Source organism: Periplaneta americana, chromosome 8 (assembly GCF_040183065.1).
Source record: "Periplaneta americana isolate PAMFEO1 chromosome 8, P.americana_PAMFEO1_priV1, whole genome shotgun sequence".
In the NCBI taxonomy this organism is placed as follows: domain Eukaryota; kingdom Metazoa; phylum Arthropoda; class Insecta; order Blattodea; family Blattidae; genus Periplaneta; species Periplaneta americana.
This window is the reverse complement of record NC_091124.1, coordinates 6,219,153-6,240,334: the sequence shown is the minus strand read 5'-3', so window position 1 is coordinate 6,240,334 and position 21,182 is coordinate 6,219,153. Positions and strand designations below refer to the sequence as shown.

The 21,182-nt window shown below is 36.9% G+C and overlaps 1 protein-coding gene and 1 long non-coding RNA gene across 2 annotated transcripts in view; one reads left to right on the top strand and one right to left on the bottom strand.

Moving 5' to 3' along the window:
* Tmc (Transmembrane channel-like) overlaps nt 1-7,911 on the bottom strand; it is a 142,551-nt gene extending 134,640 nt beyond the window's left edge. Inside the window, exon 1 of the mRNA XM_069832300.1 lies at nt 7,793-7,911. The gene's annotated coding sequence lies outside the window, so the exon portion shown is untranslated. The remainder of the gene's footprint in view (nt 1-7,792) is intronic.
* The window catches only part of LOC138704432 (uncharacterized), a 534,140-nt gene that overhangs the window by 13,064 nt on the left and 499,894 nt on the right, over nt 1-21,182 (top strand). The gene's annotated exons all lie outside the window — the stretch shown is intronic.

Below are 21,182 nucleotides of genomic sequence, written 5' to 3'. Positions count from 1 at the left end.
AACTGGGAAATTCTACAGCATCCCTCGTATTCTACGGATACGAGTCCCTGCTACTACGACCTTTTGTCTAAGATGAAAGAATCACTAAGAGGGATACGCTATATAAACAGACATGCCATTGTAACAGCCGTAGAGCAGTGGATTAGAAGCTTAGAGCAAAGTGACGCTGTGGATGACATCCGTCCCTTCCAGAGCTGTGGCGACGTGTAGTGATACTGGAGGAGGTTACTTTAAGGAATATAAGTATGTCAATTGTGAATAAATAAGTATTTGATCTTAATTAAATGTTGTAATGATCCATGTAATAAGCAACTATGAAATGCATGTTGATAGTTAAAAACAGAATGCATGTCACTAGCATTTGCTTCAGACGAGTGTTTCGACATCAAGACCTTGGTGGAAAATCGCTGCCAAGGCATGTGGAGTGGTGATAATTTATAGGATAATTTTAAGTTTCAATTGTTGAAAAAGTGATATACCAAAAACAATAAAACAATAACGACAACGATATTTCTTCTGGTTTGCATAGAGTTACAGTAGATTAAGACTGGGTAAGGAATCGAAGCTAGTTCCACGGATTGCTTCTTCCAATGACTATTTTTCTCGGCCAATTATAACGACTAGCTTTGTATTTGAGAAGAATAGTCCATAAATTACTTTTACTTAAGCACTCTGCTTACACAGTGGTGTTAGATGTCAGTACGGTACTTAGAGTCGCATTAAGAGATGCAGAATTAATTATTATCTAAGCCGAACAAAGTCTGCAGACCAGCAGGCTGGCGTAGTAAAAGAAGCATAACAAGCATACAGGCTAATGAGGTAGTAAGGCACAGGCTATTTTGGCTTCTTGCAATTCGTTTCCAAACCTAATTCTTTACTTCTCGCTTGCGAATTCACAGTACTTATCTCACATCTTTATACGTGGCATTTCGTAACGAAGTGCTTACATAGATTTACAGAAGTAAACGCTCTTCTCTCTTTAGTTAATATGCATTTGGAGACTTCGAAGCCGTGTCTTCTGAACCTTCTCTTGACAGAGTGTTCAACACTGCATGCTCTTGAATTTTTAGTAGGGGTCGCCACAGCAAATTTGAGGCGTCGGTAGGCTATATCAAAGAGTTCTTTGAAAACAAAAGAAGAGTTATAATAAATAATGAAATTAATAAATAATAGATAAATAAATTAATGAATAAAAGCACTGAAATGGACAATTACGATTTACGAGCTAGTAGAATGTATCTGATTGTCCTTCAGTACCTGTTAAACTTCTTTCCTTCCCATGAATGTAAATCGCAAAAGAAGACTGGAGTTCCCATCAAAATATACGAACAGAACAGGATAGCACCTGACAATTACCAGTAAGTGGTGGCGGACTGCTAAAAATCCGGTTCAATTCTCGAAAAGTTCTGTTGGGGCGAGTTTCCTCGTGTAACTTGCGTTTCTTCCCTATAATTGGCACGTTGAACTGAATAATGCTTCTTTTATGCATCCCTCAGACTATCAGTATATAGTCCACACCTGTGGAGTAACGGTCAGCGCGTCTGGCAGTGAAACTAGGTGGCCCGGGTTCGATTCCCGGTCGGGGCAATTTACCTGGTTGAGGTTTTTTGCGGGGTTTTCCCTCAACTCAATATGAGCAAATGCTGGGTAACTTTCGGTGTTGGACCCCGGACTCATTTCACCGGCATTATCATCTTCACCTCATTCAGACGTTAAATAACCTAAGATGTTGATAAAGCGTCGTAAAATAACCTACTAAAATAAAAAAAAAATCTGTATATAAGATTGACAATGCAGTCAAATAATGATAAAATGCAATGGCCTCAAACGATCAATATTTATTGACAATACATTCTGTTTCTGGCTGGAATTCAATAATGTCAGAGCAAAAAGAAGCTTGCATAGCATGATATTAGCATTGGCGATACAAAATTACCAAAGAAAAACAGTGTGGGCTAAGATCTGGCATTTTCCCACGTACATTTGTTAAATAAAGTTCGTGTGCCTACTCAAAATTATTTTGGAATGGATAGCACGTGTTTCGAGGCAGGCTCAGTTACACACGAAGCTCTCTGTGAACTTAACAAGACTAGACTTATCGGAATTCATTGTCGAGTCACTGTTGACATGTGGAGCTCTCACAGGTCATGGTGCACAGGTAATAGTGACCTTCAGACGATGACTGTATTATTTACTGTCAATATTACAAATATTTTAGTTTTCATCAAATCATTTTATAAATATTTCCAGTACCGTAAAATGGGGTGAATAGGATCAAAACTTTATTCTTGGTTATAAAGTTTGTTATAAACTGCAATTGAGCGGGAAGACAGTCATTGCTTACTAGAACAATAATAGTAACCAATGACTGTGATCCCGCCATTGATCCTATTCACCCCATTTTACGGTACTGACAATACGTCAATCTATTATTTTGACAGATATAGATCGTCTGAGGTGCCCATCATTGCCACACCTAGCGAAGTTCACTCTAATCATTTGACTGGAGATGAATGTGGCACAGATATATTCGCACATCTTTCGAATGTTGCGTACCATAACGTATTTTATGGGCATTCAGGTACAAAATGATATCACAGTATACTATATACAGTCACGAAGCTTGGGATGATTTTTTGCAAATCTCGCTTGGAGCCGCTTGGAGCGCTGAGAGTACTAGGAACAATAGACTGTGCCACAGCCATCGTGATCTAATACAGGCCGTAAGGCAAACCATGCGACTCGCTTAACCCGATCACGAAGGGCGGCGTTTCGACCATATAAATTAGTTGGAATGCATAAACAGTAACATATGTTTCTCTAAAATGTAGTGTAATTGCATTAATAAAATTTAAAACAATGATTATGAGACACTTCAGACATAATTCACTTGCGAGCTAAGATGTAATATTATTTATGGTGTGAAAATTACGTTGTTCGTATGCGTAATACCTGCCTTTATTTCGATTAAATATTGCGAAATTCTTGTACATTCATTTATGCACGATTCAATAATTTTCAATTGCACTGCACGGATATTTAGATATGCTGAAATTATAGGCTATGTTTACTGTATCAGTTGCCTCTTTCTGTCTAAATTTAGTGATCTCCAATGCTCTGCCATTCATACGAAATTATAGGTTATGTTTACTATATTTAACTTATATTCCTACATTCGCAATCATACATTATAATTAAGCATAATGTCATGTATGATACCCCGGACATTCAATTTGTCTGTATTTTAATACTACAATTGAGTACTGAATTATTGTATTTATCTACTACTCAAGAGACGAAGTAACACAAATGTACGTACACTAATTTCATAGGAGTGGTATGGTAAATGTTTTGTCTAAAATTAAGGAAGGTAGATGTGCTAAATTGAAATCACAATATAAATTCTTTTTTATTAAACCTCAAAATAGCTTCCATTCTAAACTTGAAATGTTAACGCGAACAGATTATGTTAACATGTAAAATTCTCTTCACATTGAAATGACACAGTTTTGTAATTATTTCTGCAACATATTATGCAACAAGAAGTAAACGGAACTTATGGACACATTACACTAAATAAAGCTTAGCAATGTTACGCAATAAAGTTATAATATAATATTTCACTGAGCTCCATACACTGAAATAGAAAACCCGAACAAACATTACGGCCTGGTCTAGATCGAAAAGGCATTGACTGTGCCGTATTTCGCATTGTTGTGAAAAGTTGTGTAAACTGTGAAATGTTCGTTATCGGTTGTAATAACTGTAAATGGCTAAAATACAATAATTTGAATAATAATATGGGACAAGAAGACGTTTGTAGTACTATAAATTGTAAGAAAAAGAGGTCAGAATCATCCTTCTTCCGAAAGATCCAGGAAGGTGAGTTTATAGAATACAATATATATTTTATGAAAATAATAAACCTTATGTATTCCATATTTCAATAGTGGAAGGACGGTGTTAATTTTTCAAAACAACACGATATCGAAAGTACAATACATTTTATCGTCTCCTAGGGAAAGAGTCTGTGATGAGGCGATAGTAGCGATCCTGGTGGTTAGCAACTATCTAAAGATGCATATTTCAACGGTCTATGTTTGCATATTTAGTAAGTATTAAGCTTCGTGACTGTATATACTAGACTGTGATGATATCCTGGTCGCTTAAGTGTAGTTAATGATCCTAGTTGCAGAGGGAGAGGTTAAGGCTGGGTTCTTGTCCCAATGAACAGAACGTTTTTATTCAGACAAAGAGGAAAAAAGAAAGACGACGAACCTTACACGTTCAGGCCAATACACTTAAAAGCGTAGGTTTCGATCTAGATATTTACAAAATCAATTCTTCAAAATATTTTCTCTTTTATTCACAAATTATTTTTTATTACTTTTCAGAAAAAAAAATGCATCAATAACTGTAATAGTTTTCGAGTAATGATTTAAAAGTCAAGAAGCTGCAACCTCGGTTCACCTCACAGGGGAAGTTACTGCTATTTCATTTCCCTGATTATCTAACAAACACCCGTGTCTTTGTGCATGTTGCAGAATCACTTCAGTCTCTTGAATACCCGACTACTTCTGATAAAAATATGAAAACTGAAACAATTCTAAAAATTCGATGCATTACGCAAATCTAGCTTTCAGGTAGTAGCTCCCTGTAAAGCAGGTTTGAATAATTTCAAGGAAAAATTGTTCCGGGGCCGGGTATCGATACCGGGACCCTTCGCTTAGCGCGCGAACGCTCTACCGACTGAGCTACCCCAGGAACTATACACGACACCGTCACAATTCGATGCATTGTTTTTAACATAAAATTAAAACATTATTTATTAAGGAATGGAGCTGAAAGAGTATGATATTGCAAATATCACATCCAGCAATAAAGTAAGAAACAGGGAACATAAAAATGTTAAAAAACCTCAGTTATCAGGAAAAACCTGGAATCCCTGCAAGTAAAACAGTCTTCATTTTTGAATTAAAAAGAATATAATGTTAATGTTACGTTTTATTTAACAACGCTCGCAACTGCGGAGGTCCGGATGTGCCGGAAGTTGGTCCCGCAGGAGTTCTTTTACATGCCAGTAAATCTACTGACATGAGCCTGTCGCATTTAAGCACACTTAAATGCCATCGATCTGACCCGGCATCGAACCCGCAACCTTGGGCATAGAGGGCCAGCGCTATACCAACTCACCAACCAGGTCGACTAAAAAGAATGTATAAATAAATTATTTTAATATTACAGAAATTTTTATTTTAAGTAGAAGAAATACAGTGTGTTATATCCATGTTTCCAAACCTCATAATAAGAGTAAAAAAATGGAATATTTCCAAGCTGTTTGTGGCTCTTAAATGGCCGTTTTCAGAAGAAGGGAGTTCAGACTGGACTTTTTCTTCTAATGTTGTAGCACGTTACGAAAATGGATCAGAGTTGCCTTTTCGTGAAAAGACAGAAAGAAATTAAACCGGTCCACACCTGTGGAGTAACGTCTGGCCGCGAAGCCAGGTGGCCCGGGTTCGATTCCCGGTCGGGACAAGTTACCTGGTTGAGGTTTTTTCCGGGGTTTTCTCTCAACCCAATATGAGCAAATGCTGGGTAACTTTCGGTGTTGGACCCCGGACTCATTTCACCGGCATTATCACCTTCATCTCATTCAGACGCTAAATAACCCAGATGTTGATACAGCGTCGTAACCTACTAAAATAAAAAAAAATAAGAAATTAAATCCTGCTCACTGGCGCGCCTAAGCCTGTTTAACTGGCCGTTATAGGAACGCTCACGGTACACGTTTCAAACTTCCGCTCGCAAAGGGATGGGAGTTGTTGTCCTGTGACCGATCCTCATGAAAAACATGGTTCAGACCTAACTTGTCACTGCCAATGAAATGCTAGAAGATACTTTTCAAAGGCTAAGGTCCGTAACACACTTGAAGAGTTTTCGCCAGCGAGAAAGAGGCGAAGAGCCTTCCTAGACACACTTGGCGAGTTCTCGCTATCACAGATCACACCTCGCTATGATCATCTATGCACTGCCTTCATGCAGAAATCATTTATCTGATTATAGTAATCACTCATTGGGGGAAATACTGGGTGTTCATTTCAAAGTGTGTCATGACGTCACTGTTGTGAGTCAGCGATTTGAAGCGAGTTTCAGCTTTTATGTCAGAGAAGTTGCCTATTAATCAAGGCGTTCAATCTGAACTTGAGAACGTGTACGGTATAACTTGAATGTCGTAGAAACAGATGGCGGTCTGTAAAGTCTGTGTGCTACCATAACCTCTTTCGAACTGTGTTTTGCGCGGGCAAGTCGTACGCAGGGTATTTGTTATCATCGATTGCGTACGGTAACATTCCACAACACAAATCAAAATGCTCCGTGTCCATGTTGACCGTCCAAGTTAACAAATACGTAAGTAATCGTCTTAACCCTCTCCCCATATCCCGACAGTAAGAAAAAAACTCACTTCAGTACGTGTTTCCAAATAGTTCACATTCTTGCCACTACTGGCGTTACCCTACGTATCGGTAAGTAATCTTCAGAATGAACGCCGTGCTTGCAAGGCAACTTCTATCGCATTTAGGTAATACGCCTCTGCGGAAGTGTAGGAAGATTGAATTCTCTAGGCTCATCGGCTAGCCTCATGACGACATACAGCGAGCCATTACACATTTTGAACTGAACACCCAGTATTATAGGTTATGTATTTACGTATATTGTCGTACTTAAATATATAACCTGTAAGTATATTGTCGTACTTTACAAATTACGTACGAACGCTATGTTGAATCTGAGTATTCAGATGATGAGGAAATGGAGTTACATGAACATATTTTGTTAATGAAAATGAAAAGTAGGCCTAAAATTAAAGCCAGAAATATCTGAAAATCACATTGTATCTTACGAAAATAAGGGCTAGTTTTGGACACTGGTTTCGATTTGAATGATGATACGTTTAGGCGTTATTTCAGGTTGAATGGACCTCAGTTTTTTTTTGCCATTCATGATATGATAGAGAATTCTTTGCTATATTCTGATTCAAATTACGTAAACTGTTAAGACATATACCTACATTATTTCAAATGTTTAATTAATAATATTAAATCTCATCAAAATAAAATATAGCCCTATTTATTTTCAGATAATCTGATATTTGTCTCCAGGTTTCTTCTTTAAGTTTCGTGTTTTTATAGTTTTCATCCCGTGTATCATATAAACAGGCCTACGGGTGACATCGTACAAGTTCGATAAGTTTCTGACTGCAATTATCAGCCATCTTTCCTCATTTTCAAATAAAAACAAAACAATTCATCGCCAACTGTGATATCATTTTCTACATTCAATCGTCATAAAGAGTATAAATGTCAAACATCTTTGATAAATGTGTCAAGAAAGTTCGCTGAGCTACAGATTCCAGCGAGAAACTCGCGCGAGGTTTTTGCCTCGAACGAGAATCTCTTCCAGTGTGTGGACGTCCATTTGAATCCACGTTATCAATTCTTTAATTTTCTCGCAACACATTTCTCGCTGGCGAAAACTCTTCAAGTGTGTTACGGGCTTAAAAGAGCGAAATAGAGGCAGTCGCGTTATGTACATCTTTGCTCCTTTCTGGTTCTCGTCGGTGTCGATCTGCGTATCCCCAGTTAATCCGCCGTCGAATGCGTGTCGGACTAGATAACATCTGACCTTGTTCATTACCAGCTAATTGGATTATGTTTGAGCTGCGATCAAAGGCAAGCGGCAAGCTGGTTAGCATCATGCAAACATGCAAGCGTGCTGCGGGCTGCCGCCCTACCTGGGGCACCATGGTCACGTGCTGCTGTTGCTGTTGCTGCTGTTGTTGCTGCTGCTGTTGCTGGCTGTTGCCGACCTGATGCTGGAGGCGTTCCTGCTCCTGTAGGTGCGCAACCAGTGCGGCAATGTGGTCAAGGAGCTCCTTATTGTGCACCAACAGTTGATGGGTCCGCGCCTGCGAATCAGAGCGTTCAACATACAGCACAGGGTTGGCTGCTTCACAAGCAAGTCATTCGCGTGTAACAGTACAGGAATGATACTAAACAGGCCTGCAGGTCATGTGCCACTCCTTCCTCCATCTTATACGTCAATTTTAAATACAGGCCTACTACACTAGGAATAACATTTAGCAGCGATCTCGGCTGGGGGGAACACGTTACTGACACAGCGGGAAAGGCATGGAGGGCGTTACACTTTGTGATGAGGGTACCACAGTCTACTATATACAGTCGCGAAGCTTGAGGTGATTTTTTGCAAATCTCGTGATAAAGCGCTCCAAGCGGTTAGCAACTAGAAACAATAGACTGTCCACGGTCGACTTTGGACTGAATCGTATTTCCATCGAGTGCTAGCTCGTTGCGTATTTCACATTGATGCTTGTGAAATGTTCGTTATTGGTTGTAATGAAAATGTTAATGGCTAAAATACAATAATTGGAATAATAATATTTTACTAGAGACGTAGAAAAATTAAGTTTGTTTTAATGAGATTTATTGATCACGTTTTATTTTCAATTCTGGTGGGATTATTATTGCTTAGGATTACTTTCTTTTTTTCAAAGGATATGTTTTTAATTATAGCTGTTAATTTTGTTATTTTTATTTGTTACCTTATTAGAGACGTAGAAAAAGTCTGTTACAATAAAATTTATTGATCACGTTTTATTTCCAATTCTGGTGTGATTATTATTGCTTAACCTCATCCCACTTTGTTAACTACGTAAGCCTACACTACAAGTACCGGTACACGTAAGTTACTCCATTAATTCATATTTCCATTATTATTGTTGTAAAGGGAAATGCAAATTAATATTTATTGGTTTCATAGTTAATTATCGCTATAATCTTGAATGAGTGAGGCGATTATAGTAAATTTCAGTTCGTTTTGCACAAACAAAAATAATATTAACCTATTTCTTGCAGGTATCTTCGAGTTTATGGTGGAATTTAATATACTTCATTAAAATAATAAATTAACTTTATGCATTTAATATTTCAATAATGGAAGGAAGGTGTTAATTTTTCCAAAAGAACACAACGAAAGTGTAACATATTTTGTCGGCTGCTAGGAGAGAGATCTGCGATGATGAGGCGATAGTAGCGATCCTAGTGGTGGGCAACTATCCATGTTTGCATTCTTACTACATATTGAGCTTCGCGACTGTATATAGTAGACTGTGAGTGTACTAAGAAAAGGCTATGATAAATCCAAAGAGATTGCATATAAATCACTATTTCGTCCAGTAATGGAATATGGTGCTGCATGTTGGGATCCTTATAGACTAGAACATATTAAGACACTGGAAAAGATTCAAAAACGGGCTCTCAAGTGTTGTCGTAATAATTCACCATTAAAATGGGACACACTCACGGACAGGAGAACGCGAATTCGATTATGCGCAATGTTCAAAACATACAGAGGTGAGCCTGCCTGGAGAGAAATAAAAAATAGGTTGCAGCCGCCAAATTACTCTTCAAGGAACGACCACTCATATAAATTGAGGGAAAGAAGACAGAGGACGGACACTGGAAAGTTTTCTTTTCTCAATCGTACTATCAGGGACTGGAATGCTTTACCTGCAGACTTACTAAAGGCTTTACCAACAACCAAAAATGTATTTAAAAGTAGGCTTAAGGACTTTACTAATAGACGGTAGTATATTATACACACTACTTAAAGGGTGTAATTGATATCTTGTTATTTGAAGTGTTCTATCAGTGAAGTCTATTGTGTAAGTGAAGTGTGTTGGTGTCAGTGAAGTGGCTGTGCAAAGTATTTGAACAGTGAAATGGTTAGAAGTGATAGTGAAATCAGGTAGAATCAGTGCAGTGAGTGAGTTGACAGCGAAATAAGTGTAGTGCCGAAAGGTACTTGTGCAGGTATGAACCTGTCACACTCGTGGGTCTTAGTTCGAACTTAGGTTTAAGATACAAATTAGATTTCCTTTAAATGTTATTTTAAGTGACCATGCTTCATTTGATTTAGGATGCTCCTTGATATTATTATTATTATTATTATTATTATTATTATTATTATTATTATTATTATTATTATTATTAATTATTGTTTTTTATTAGTTGTGTTTATTATTAATTGTCATTATTGAGTGTAATTAGTTACCACTGCCACCGGGTATACACCCATTTGCAGTGTGAATACATACATACATACATACATACATACATACATACATACATACATACATACATACACGTACAGCCTCAGAAGAAAGTTTTGTCGCACAGACACTTTATAAGACTGTACATCTTTCTAGACTACAAAATATTTTTTTTACGAATTTTTCAACTCGATGTGCAATTCTGTACACATGTGGTTCGTTTGAGAAATTCCTCTATCTTAGTGTTTCAAGAAAGCAGAAAACAAAAGTGTGAGTTTTGTACAAAAGAAAAAAAAAACACTTTTCTAACAGTTCGTTTGCATTTCTTTGACACTTCATAAGAATGTATGGGAGACACGACTTGGCGTGCTGTGATTGTGTCACTTCTCAATCAGTTGCTGGTGGGTTTTCACCGCGGCTAACAAGGGCGAGGGGCTGAGGCGAGATTCCGAGTCATGGCCATCTTGACAATCGCCTAATATAAATACAAGTTCAAAGTTCTGCAAAACTAGAGGAATTGCTGTATTGAACTCATGTTAAACGTGGATTTATACAGGGACATCATTTTATTTTTACTTCAATTTTTATTGTAACTGAGTTTTTTAATGTACTTCACTCCCACCCCTTCTACTAATGAAGTTCACCCGTCTTCCACACAGATCCAAGACCGCATATACATTCATAGTAGCCTTACGGTCATAGTAAACAGTACGTTCCAAAAATATGTTCGCGTTTTCCAGTGACGAAAGAGCTTTCAATATTGAATCATTTTCGCACAGGTACTGTCGTCCATTTGCCTACGTCGTATCCCGGTTTCCCCCACCAGCTTTTATTCGCCAGCTAGTGACTGGGCTGTCTTAGCTCTTTTCTGAGAACATTAATTTCTGTTAGGAATTGGACGCCTACGTAATATTATACAACTGTTTAAAATAACTTAAATAAAAGGGCCTCGTTAATTAATTGTCACGTGATTTCCTCCCTTTCTACGATCCTACGACATAACCACTTGCACTGACAATAGATAGTATATCTGAGTAATTTTATCTTTTCGGATCGGGCAGAAGTGAAGATTGAATTTACAGTACGTAAGGTTATCTTTCATATAGTAGGTACAAATTATTTCAATGTGAGTTACTAGTACGAAGGACAAAACTGATAATTGGAATTACGTACAATAGTCTATAGTGCGATAATATGCGCATTAGAACTGAAGCCTGTATCGAAATGAACGGCCACCATTTTAAAAAATGTGTTTAAATATCCATGTTATGATTATTTTTCAATTTAACTTCATTCTCTATATCGTACGCTAATGTGCTGTAGACGGTATAATATAGGCCTACACTGCATAATGAATACGTCCGAATAAATAGCTCAGTTCGTGAGTAAAAACACTCATTGTTAATACTGTACTGTATTTTGATTGAACAAAAACCTAATGAAAATGATCAAACTCAAAATCGCGATATTTCCTAGTTTACGTAAATGGATGAACTACTTTTCTTCCCTCCTATACCTAGTAAAGTGATTTGTTTGTATATTACGCCAGTATCATCGAACTCCAGTCGTGGAACGGTGTTGATCCAAAGGTAGAGCCAGGTTAATATTAAAAATGTTAGTAAAAATAAAATGATGTCCCTGTATAATATAAACTTGTTCAATGTTATGATTAGGAATGTAACGTGGCGTCGTAGTCCGTCTTTCTCGTTGCCTCGATCCAATGCAGCCTCTTCAATATTCAACTGGTTCGTATATAGGCCGACCACTCAGCTCTGTCAAGGCCCGTTGATCAGTTCTGTGTAACTGCTGACACGAGTTGGGAGGGGTTAGAAAGAGTAGAGGCTGTTTCTTGAAGCAATGCAATACGCATCTTCATTATTCTATCTGTCATTATTCATTCTAGTTATATTAGTGAAATCACGTGAGGGCGCCATTGCCTTGCAGTCCTAAGGTAAAAACTACAGTCAAGCGTTAGCAAAGGCGATTTTTCAATTTTGTTTTACCACACCATATTTATTTTTAACATACTATTGGCAACACTGATTGTTATCTACACCATCTATTCGTGTAAGTAATAGCTAATGATGCCACAGACTGAACAAATTATCAATCACTATCGATTAGGTATCTTTCAACGCGAGTGTACCAAAGTGTTGCTCTACGCCAGTGATGTCAAATCAAGCGCATTTTTCTGACCTTGACGTCGTACGCGGGTATCAAGCGCTAAGTATGGAAAGAGGAAGGGTTGTGTATATGAATAAGCAACCTGTTGGATTAAGAAAACAGTGGTGCACAAACTTCAAACGGAACGTGAAATTTTATGTCGTCATTTTTATATGGTTTCTTTCTGTTTGATATTATCTATATATTCTGTAAAACAAAAGTACTAACACTGATTTCTTAATATTGCACTTGTGTTTTAAATCTTAATAACATAATACAGAGTTAAGAAGGAATATTCACTTAAATTCCATAGTAGTATAATATTATGCTGTATTAAGTGGATGAAACACATCATTCATAAAGAAAGTGATATTCCAAAGAAAGAGATTGAGTATGACATGATAAGTTGGAATTTATATCGATGGTATCTTTAGCCTTACAAAAGTAATCAATAAACTAATCAAAACAATATTACAGTACAAAGCAAAGTTACCTAGGTACTGTATATGTTTTAAGTGTAACTAATATTACATAACAAAACTCTTATCGCATTATGCTTTTAAGGTGATATTTGTGAGCAACTTCCTATCATCAGAATATTAAATTACTTTCTCGAAATGTGCTGAAACTATAGAGCTGACATTTTTACAACACATGGGCACGTATCTTTTGCTTATGATGTAACAGTAGTTGCTTTATTATTTAATTTCCTTACAAACAATTTCCATGCGAATATTTTCAAAATTTTCAATACACTATCTTCAGTAATACGTATATACGGTACATTAGATTTTCGAAAACATTCTGTAAGGCTACTAAATAAATAGGCCTATACCTGAAAATTTCACTTTTCTATACGAAAAGTTGAGAAAATATTTCTTTTGAATAAAAAAATCAAACTTGTGAAAAATGAGCATTAAAATTAAAACTTACTTCTTATAATGCACTTATACTTCTCAGGCAAATCTAAAAATTAACAGTTAATTAATTCTCTTCCCTGTAAGATAATTCGGGGGAAGACGCCACACCTAAGGCATTTCTTGGCTATAGAACTCAAACCTGAAGTGACAAGGCAATACAAACAAATTTATCGTATTTTTCAATTACAATTGGCTCTGTGTGATGATTCGTTCCTTTCCAAGTACGTGTATTATTAACAACTTTTCATGTTAAAGGAACTCGTGCCAGGTGTGGCATCTTCACCCAAATATACGGGGAAGATGCCACTTGGTATGAGGTAAGATGCAACAACACAGTAAATGGCATACATAAAATAAACATTTTAATATTATGTGTATATTTTATTACAACTATGGAGAAACATCTATGAAATTAATTATATATTTGTTTCATGATTATTTTGCAAAAATTCATTAATTAGCACACAATTCTGAATGTTAGTACGAGCCTGTACCACATTTCATACACTGCAAATTATTACCACTGCAATCTTCGTGCACCATTTCTTGCATGCGATGTACTGAATCCAGTCACACTTGGGACCTTTCTTAACGTGAAAGTGACCATTACAAACAATACAAAAATCATCAACATCCTCATCAAAACTATTGTCACTGTCATCGTGACTAATATCATACCAGAGGAAGAAGATGAACTTCCACAGCTCTTTTTCTTCCTTGGTTGGGAAAGTTTCTTTTTATTTCTGACCTTTTCCCTCATAGTTTCTCTTCTCTGTGCTGTAGTTATGATCTCTGCTGTTTGTTTTTAAGGTGCAGAGGGTTTAGATTTTCTTACTTCAGGAGTAGGGCTGATTGTTTTCAGAGTTGAAATTCCATTATCCGTTCTGATATGAGCAACTGTTGATGTATGTCTACTTGTTTTCAGAGTTGAAATTCCATTATCCGTTCTGATATGAGCAACTGTTGATGTATGTCTACTTGTTTTCAGAGTTGAAATTCCATTATCCGTTCTGATATGAGCAACTGTTGATGTAGGTCTACTTGTTTTCAGAGTTGAAATTCCATTATCCGTTCTGATATGAGCAACTGTTGATGTAGGTCTACTTGTTTTCAGAGTTGAAATTCCATTATCCGTTCTGATATGAGCAACTGTTGATGTATGTCTACTTGTTTTCAGAGTTGAAATTCCATTATCCGTTCTGATATGAGCAACTGTTGATGTAGGTCTACTTGTTTTCAGAGTTGAAATTCCATTATCCGTTCTGATATGAGCAACTGTTGATGTATGTCTACTTGTTTTCAGAGTTGAAATTCCATTATCCGTTCTGATATGAGCAACTGTTGATGTATGTCTACTTGTTTTCAGAGTTGAAATTCCATTATCCGTTCTGATATGAGCAACTGTTGATGTAGGTCTACTTGTTTTCAGAGTTGAAATTCCATTATCCGTTCTGATATGAGCAACTGTTGATGTAGGTCTACTTGTTTTCAGAGTTGAAATTCCATTATCCGTTCTGATATGAGCAACTGTTGATGTATGTCTACTTGTTTTCAGAGTTGAAATTCCATTATCCGTTCTGATATGAGCAACTGTTGATATATGTCTACTTGTTTTCAGAGTTGAAATTCCATTATCCGTTCTGATATGAGCAACTGTTGATGTAGGTCTACTTGTTTTCAGAGTTGAAATTCCATTATCCGTTCTGATATGAGCAACTGTTGATGTAGGTCTACTTGTTTTCAGAGTTGAAATTCCATTATCCGTTCTGATATGAGCAACTGTTGATGTAGGTCTACTTGTTTTCAGAGTTGAAATTCCATTATCCGTTCTGATATGAGCAACTGTTGATGTATGTCTACTTGTTTTCAGAGTTGAAATTCCATTATCCGTTCTGATATGAGCAACTGTTGATGTATGTCTACTTGTTTTCAGAGTTGAAATTCCATTATCCGTTCTGATATGAGCAACTGTTGATGTAGGTCTACTTGTTTTCAGAGTTGAAATTCCATTATCCGTTCTGATATGAGCAACTGTTGATGTATGTCTACTTGTTTTCAGAGTTGAAATTCCATTATCCGTTCTGATATGAGCAACTGTTGATGTATGTCTATTGCCGCATGCTCCGCTAGTGGAAGGCCCTGGTGAACCTTTAGTAAGGTTTGAAGATTCCATCAGTCGTCTCAGAGTTCTGTATGGAATGCCATACATCCTCTCTACAGCCCATATTTTTTCCATCCATGCTTTACATCTTCAGCAGCTCGAATTAAATTTTATTCTGACCAAGACGTCCGATCTGTTTTTCTTTTGTAGTCTCGAGTCATCGTCTGTATAGAAATGAAATGTGAATTTCATTGTTAACTTTTGATACCTTTTGTAAAGCATCAGAGAATATGTAAAATAATATATTCTAAATATTATCAAATAATAACCTATCCACAACATAATTTACGGGTTAAATAATGTATTTCTTAACCATGCTGCGTCTTGCCCCAGTTACAGGGGGAAGACGCCACTCACACTTACTTGCCTACTGCCGCAAGGTTGTTGCCGCAGCTGCATGCCTCGTGTGCGTAACAAAATGCACAACTCACGTATATAGCAGATATTCCATTTAGAATAAAATATCAGACCATGAACCTTAACTATAAGCAACGAAATATTATAAAGTATGTATTCAGCGGGCCATATGCTCACATGATACAAAATAACGGCGATGAAAAGCGATAAAGTAAGACAAATGCACACGCTACGTGTCCACCCCGTCAACACTCTTCAAACTAGAAGGTACGTGCTGACCACTGCTGACACATAAAAGAACTGCAAACAAAGTTGCATCTTCCCCCAACTGGCGTCTTCCCCCGAATTACCTTATCTATTGAAACAGTGCTGGCCATCCCTGAATATAGCTCGACCAAGCGGCATATACCACCTCTTTCGTTTGTCTCTTTCCTTTCCGCTGTAAAGCGCTCAGGCTCTCCTGGTCTCTAAAGCGCGCGCTTGCTCCTGTGGGCATCAATTGACATGCAAAGACTGAGCAATGCTTTTTCCTAGGAACGTTGCAGGTACCCGAGCTCTGCATTTCAATAAAGTCATCGTAATGCATACGCCATACAGTCCTCACCTGGGCTTCGAGCCGCGCCGCCGTCTCGGCAGCCAGCTGGTCGCGAAGCAGGTGCACCTGCGCCACGGCCGCCTGCGTTTGCTGGGCCTGCTGCTCCAACTGCTCGCGCAGCAGCTGCAACTCGTGGTGCGCGCTGAGCGGCGTCCCAGCGCTGGGCAGGGGCTCCCCGCTGGCGCGCAGCGGCTCGCTGAGAGGCGAGCTGTACGTCTCGCCCCCGCTCTGCGGCAGAACACTGCGTTGTACTGTTGTTCGGGGCAGTTGCTATAAGTAACTATTTTGTGCTAAAACATTATGTAACATTTCAATTAAATTATAATAGTACATTATGCAACGGGCCTATAATGGTAGTAACTAAGACGCGAGTATGTTTATGAAACGAGCGCAAGCGAGTTTCATAATTTTCATACGAGCGTCTTAATTACCATTATAGGCAAGTTTCATACGATTTTCTATGCTCGACCATATTTCTAACTTGAAATTATTCATAAGTATTCATGTTATTCTTATCTGACTGAGAAGCGGAACTGACCTTGTGCAATACCTCGTAAATTGTGAGATGTGCGCAGACGCGAAAGTATTGATTTTTTCCGAGAAACAAATGTCGACATTGACATTGATATAATCTAGAGCAGCCGCGGCGAAAATGCGACTCACAAGCACATTCCCCCTTATAACCCCCCTTTTAAATAATGTATTTTGAATGCCATATAGCCTATAATCTAAGTTACGACGAACTTAATTTATATTCCGATTTTCATCGAAATCCGTTCAGCCATTATCGCGTGAAAAGGTAACAAACAGACAGACAGACAGACAGACAGACATATAAACAAAAATTTCAAAAAAGCGATTTTCGGTTTCAGGGTGGTTAATTATATATGTTAGGACCAATTATTTTTGGAAAATCGAAAATTACCAGAAAAATTTCGGCTACAGATTAATTATTATTATTATTATTATTATTATTATTATTATTATTATTATTATTATTATTATTATATCTATTAAATTCGGAAAACAGTAAAATCGGATTAAATAAAATTTGCTGGATAATTTGACTTCTAAAGGGAATGTTAATACTCCGTTTTTCAATCAATATCAATGTGGAAAGCGTACATTTTGTTGCTCCTCCTCATCCGATTACAACCGTCCTGGATGACAGATTGAACCAAGCTTAAATAAACTAATCTCACAATACTGCGTGTTCAGTTCAAAGTGTGTCATGGCTCGCTGTATGCCGTTGCATACAAGTTGCCTAGCATGTACGGCGTTCATTCTGAAAAGCACTTACCGATACGTATGGTTACGCCGGTAGTGGCAGGAATGTGAACTGTTTGGAAACATGTACTGAGGTGGCTTTTTTCTTACTGTCGGGATATGGGGAGAGGGTTAAGCCGATTACTTATGTATCTGTTGACATTAACTTCTACGGTGAACATGGACACGGGGTATTTGATTTGTATTGTGGAATGTTGCCGTACGCAACCGATGCTAACAAATATCCTGCGTACGACTTGCCCGCGCAAAACACAGTTCGAAAGAGGTTATGGTAGCACACAGACAGTACAGACCGCCATCTGTTGCTACGACGTTCCAGTTATACAGTACACATTCTCAAGTTCAGATTGAACGCCTTAAATAATGGGCAACTTCTCTGACATAAAAGCTGAAACTCGCTTCAAATCGCTGACTCACAACAATGACGTCACGGCACACTTTGAAATGAACAACCAGTATTTGTAGGGATTTACGAACGAAGAATGACGAACGTATAAATTATTTTACGAAGTCTGTTGCATAAATAAAAACAAGTTTATTCCACCTTAAAAGCTGGTCAATAACACCTATATACTTCCTTTAATACAGGATATTAGCAACACTGAACAATCAGCATTATTATATTTAACTGGTGGGTTTAGTCAGCAGTCCGAAGACAAGTGACACCAATAAGACATCACTCAGGAGGCAACTAAACCAAGAGATAATGAGGCAGGATGGCCAGTTCCTTCCCCCCCCCCCCTTCCTATTGCATAGATCGCTGATTAGTAACATAGTTCACTGATCAGACTCAAGACATTTTATCACAAGTTTTAATTGTTGTAAACCGATGTCGACATTATTTCAAAACCATTCCATTTCATTTCACTTACTTTTAGTATTGTATTGTATTGTATTTATTGACATTCCATGTTATTCATATATTCCTTACAGCTAGAATATGGAACAAGTCAAAAAACTTAATACTATTATAAAGTCTTAATTTGTAGTCACAGTCTAGATCAAATATATACAGACGAGATTTACAATATAGTCTACTAGTACAACACAAAGTTTTAGCATCAATTTCATGAAGTGTTATTGAATGTCTTGAATTCACCTACAGAATAGAAGGCGTGAGAAATTAGGTACTTCTTTAATTTGGCCCTAAATAATCTTATGTTTTGAGTTTCATTTTTTATATCGATAGGGAGGCTATTAAACATTTTTACTGCCATATAACGCACTCCTTTTTGATAGCACGATAGACTTGCCGATGGAGTATGACAGTCATTTTTGACGTGTATTTATGCTATGAACAGTTGAATTAGTTACAAAGTTTTCACGATTACATACGAGGAAGATTATTAATGAAAATATATACTGACAAGCCATGGGCATTATTTGTAGTTTTTTGAAAATAGTCTTACACCCTAGATTTGGCACTTACTATTATTCTAATTACTCTTTTTTGTAGTAGGAACATACTGTTACTATCTGTGGAATTTCCCCAGAATATTATTCCAAAACTCATTACCGAGTGGAAGTATGCAAAGTATATTGTTTTAAAGGTATTGATATTTACTATGTTTTGCATAGATCTAATAGCAAAACAAGCTGAATTTAGTTTGGGGGTAATTTCTTTAATATGATTTTTCCAATTTAATACATTATCGATTTTTAAGCCAAGAAATTTGGTTGTTGTTGTTTCTAATAGGGATCTATTATTAATTATTGCGCTAGAAATTTGCGACGTTGAATTTGGACAGGATTTAAATTGAATTATGTTAGTTTTGTTACAATTTAATACCAATTTATTGACTGAGAACCAGTCACATATTTTGAAGAGAATTTTCTCTGTTGAAGATTGGAATGTGTTGGAGTTATTGGCTGTAATTACTATACTTGTATCATCTGCAAATAATATGGGATGACCTAAACCTTTTATTAGGGGAGGCGAAGATCATTTATAAATACTAGAAAAATTAGGGGACCTAACATTGATCCTTGAGGAATTCCATTATTAATAGTTCCCCATGTCGATGCAGATTTCATAGTTGTATTGATTTCAACTTTCTGTTTCCTATCTATGAGATATGAGTGAAACCATTGGTGTGCAACACCTTTAAATCCATAGTTCAAAGTTCGGAGGAGTTACTGAGATGCATTTAATAGTTTTTCTCTAGATTTAATTGTCGCTCTATTTAGCATATTTGAATCTATCTCTCGTTCAGTTAACTTACTGTTCTTTTAATCTGCAGGGTCTTATTGGTACTAGACATTTTTCTTGTGAAATTATCACACAGTTTTTACATCATTCATCCGAAAACAGCAGAGAATGGCTTAAATCATGCCCCATTAAGACTTAAATGGCTGGTCACACGATGTGTGTTCCAGGCAACGAGTTAGATACTATAGAGAGGCCAAAGACTTCAAAAAGTTGAAGACAATTGAACATTGGTCCGCCATGTTTCGGTTAGTCAAAACAAAGGGGCGTGGCTCGGATGTTGTAGGAAATGACTGTGATGAAGTTAGTATTATTGTGAATTGAGTTACATATTAAGACTATGTTAATAAGTAAGAAGTAAAATACAAAACTTTACGTTTTATAACAGCTGTAGGCCTATGTTTTATTAGTTTCACTAAATATAGCCCAGATATTAAATGACAAACTATACTCGATGCAATCAAAGCAAAGCACCTAAAGACGGATGAATTTAATCGGCAGAAGAAAAATAAATAATTTTTTGACTTCGTCACAAATTTAATGACCTTACAGCTAACCGAACCTAATATGAAATTATGTAATTCAGTGCTCACCAGGTGATTTCAAGAGAGACGACGTATGTAACTAATAGGAGTAAAATATAGGAAAGGTAGTGGCGAAAATTAAAAAAAAAAAATATCCAGTAATTAAGTTATTTAGAAAAATTCATTTGAAATTGGAATTAACACAGAAAACTTTTGAAAACTGCAATTATTAAAACTACGAATAACCTCTTAGCATGCAACATAATAATTAAAGAATGACACTAATAGAAAGTTACTCGTGATCATAACTCACCACATTTATTGAAACGATAAGATACTTACGATTAACATTGTTATCAGAAACAACAGGAGCCACAGCTAGGTACACTTCTTTTCGCGTGATGGACACATCGTGTAGTCTAATATAGTTTGAAACAAATATTGTCGCGTGATGGAGACATCGTGTAGTCTAATATAATTTGAAACAAACATTGATCTCACACGTGTCTCGCAACTAGGCAGAGGCTTTTGCATAATAAAACTGTTATTACATCATTTTGAACAATAATGACAAATTGTGTGTGATGCAAGTGCTAACTTTCCACTTTGTTAACAAAAAGAGCCCTACGCATTAATAAAAAGAAAATTGGAGTAGGCCCTATAAACACAATAAATACTAAACTCTTGATGGTACAAACTTATTAATACAGATATTTCGCTTATGCTCAGTCTGTCTTATCTTATAATTCTCTGGGGCAATGGTACCTGTAGCGAGAGGGTTTAATTATCCAGCAACGAATATTATGATTTACGGTACATTTCATTTAAATCCGAGGGAAT